The sequence below is a fragment of the Myotis brandtii genome, unplaced genomic scaffold (assembly GCF_000412655.1).
Source record: "Myotis brandtii unplaced genomic scaffold, ASM41265v1 scaffold345, whole genome shotgun sequence".
NCBI classification, from domain to species: Eukaryota; Metazoa; Chordata; class Mammalia; order Chiroptera; family Vespertilionidae; genus Myotis; species Myotis brandtii.
The window spans coordinates 1797156-1799526 of record NW_005363283.1 but is presented as its reverse complement, the minus strand read 5'-3'; positions in this window follow the sequence as shown (position 1 = coordinate 1799526).

Sequence of the window (2371 nt, the reverse complement as noted above, 5' to 3'; positions counted from 1 at the left end):
CCTTGATATCATAGGTCAACACTCAACCACTAACCTACACCAGCTGGGCGGAAAACAGGATAATCTACACCAGGGGTCCTCAAACTACGGCCCGCGGGTCACATGCAAATACAAATATTGTCTTTGTTCCCGTTTTGTTTTTTTACTTCAAAATAAGATATGTGCAGTGTGCATAGGAATTTGTTCATAGTTTTTTTTTAAACTACAGTCCGGCCCTCCAACGGTCTGAGGGACAGTGAACTGGCCCCCTGTTTAAAAAGTTTGAGGACCCCTGGTCCATGCTGTCCTGTCTGCCACACTGTCACCTGCATGACTGGCTACTGCTGGGCACCCTTGGAAGGCCTGACCGGACCCAGGTTGCTGAGTGTCCCCTCCCTGTACCACTGGTGGGGACAGTCCCCCCAGCCCTGGCCAGCTCTCATCTGGGCCCAGTCTGGGTCTACCACTAGGCCAGGCCTTCACTGCCTGCCTGTCTGTCCCCAGATGACCAGTGACAAGGGGTCTGTTTGGCCAGCAGTTCCCATGCATGGACAGTGACTACAATGGACATGGCACAGCCCTTCCCTGTACACAGGTCATCTCGTGGTCACTCTTGTACTTGACCTTCATAAAGAGGAAGCAAGGACACTGACCTTGATGAAGCACCAGCTGTGAGCAAGCAAGCCCTAGGGCCCCCCTGAGCAAGGGCGTTGTTCCCTGTTTGCAGGTGAGGACACAGCCCAGTGCCTTCCCGGGCTGCTCAGGGAGTGAACGGTGGTGTCAAGGTGGAGTGGGAACCTGAGGACCATGGAGGGTTCTTTCTCCTCCTCCTCCCAGCGCCAGTGGGTCCCTCCCGCCCTGTCTCCTGCTCCCTGGAGCGGAGTGCCTGTTCACTCTCGCCGAAGCCACCCACTCGTGAAGGGCACCTTGTGATCACAGGCACAGAGGCTGGATGGGGCGCAGGTGGGAGCCCCACCTGCGTCTGGCAGGTTCACCCCGTGCCAGCTTCTCCTCGTCACAGCGCTTAGATAGATAAGGCATTCCAGCCTTAACAGCCCTCATTATCTGACCCAAATACCTCCTGCTGCAATTGAAGTCCACCCTGCGGACCCGGCCCTGAGTGACATGGAGGCCCCAGTGCACACCCTGAGGGGTCAGGTAGGGGAGGTGCCCGGGGCCCACCTCACTGGCGCTCTGCCTCGATGCCCACTTCAAGAGAGACCCGGCCCTCAGATGCCCCCCTCTCCTGAGCTGGGGCTGGAAGGACGGTGTGATGGACGGGGCGGGGCCACACCAGGGGCAGACGCTCAATGCAGGAGCTGCCCCCTGGTGGTCAGTGCGCTCCCAAAGGGGAGCTCTGCTCAGCCACAAGCCAGGCTGATGGCTGCCAGTACAGCAGTGGTGTGAGCCTCTCCCGCCTCCTCAGCAGTGCTAAGGATGTCCGACTGCAGCTTAGGCCTGCTCCCTGCTGACAAGTGGACATCCCCCGAGCGCTCCCGGCTGCCAGAGGGATGTCTGACTGCCAGCTTTGGTCTGATCCTCTGGGGATCGGGTCTAAGCCAGCAGGTGGTCATCCCCTGAGGGGTCCCAGACTGCGAGAGGGCACAGGCTGGGCTGAGGGTTTTTTTCCCCCCCCCCCGAGTGCACAAATTTTTGTGCACCTGGCCTCTAGTCCTATATAATAAAACCCTAATATGCTAAGTGTCCAGTCAACTAGTCGACCATTCAACCAATCAAAGCATAATATGCTAATGATATGCTAAGGCTGTTCAACTGTTCACTATGATGTGCCACCAGGGGCAGACAGTCGACCAGTCTACCAGTTGCTGTGACATGCACTGACCACCAGAGGGAAGACAGTTGACTGGTTGGCCAGTCGTTATGACATGTACTGACCACCAAGGGCAGATGCTCTGACTGGTAGGTTAGCTTGCTGCTGGGGTCTGGCTGATCGGAACTGAGGGAGACACCCTGACATGCCCTGGTGCCCTCCTGCAGTCCCTCCCCAGCTGGCCAACCTCCCGCATCCCTCCCTGGCAAGCCGGCCCTGATCAGCCACTATTGGGACTGGGCGAAATGGGGCTGGACACACCCTGGAGCCCTCCTGTGTTCCCTCCCTGGCCCTAATCGTGAACCAGTGGGGTCCTTCGCCCTGGCCTGTGCCCTCTCGCAATCTGGGACTCCTCAAGGGATGTCAGAGAGCCGGTTTTGGCCTGATCTCGCAGGCCAGGCCGAGGGACCACACTGGTGCACAAATTCATGCACTAGGCCTCTAGTTTAATTATAATATTGGTTTTTTATATTTTTATATTTTTACTCAAAATATAAAATAGTATTTTAAATGTAATCTATATAAAATTATTAAGGAGGTAATTTATGTTCCTTTTTCATA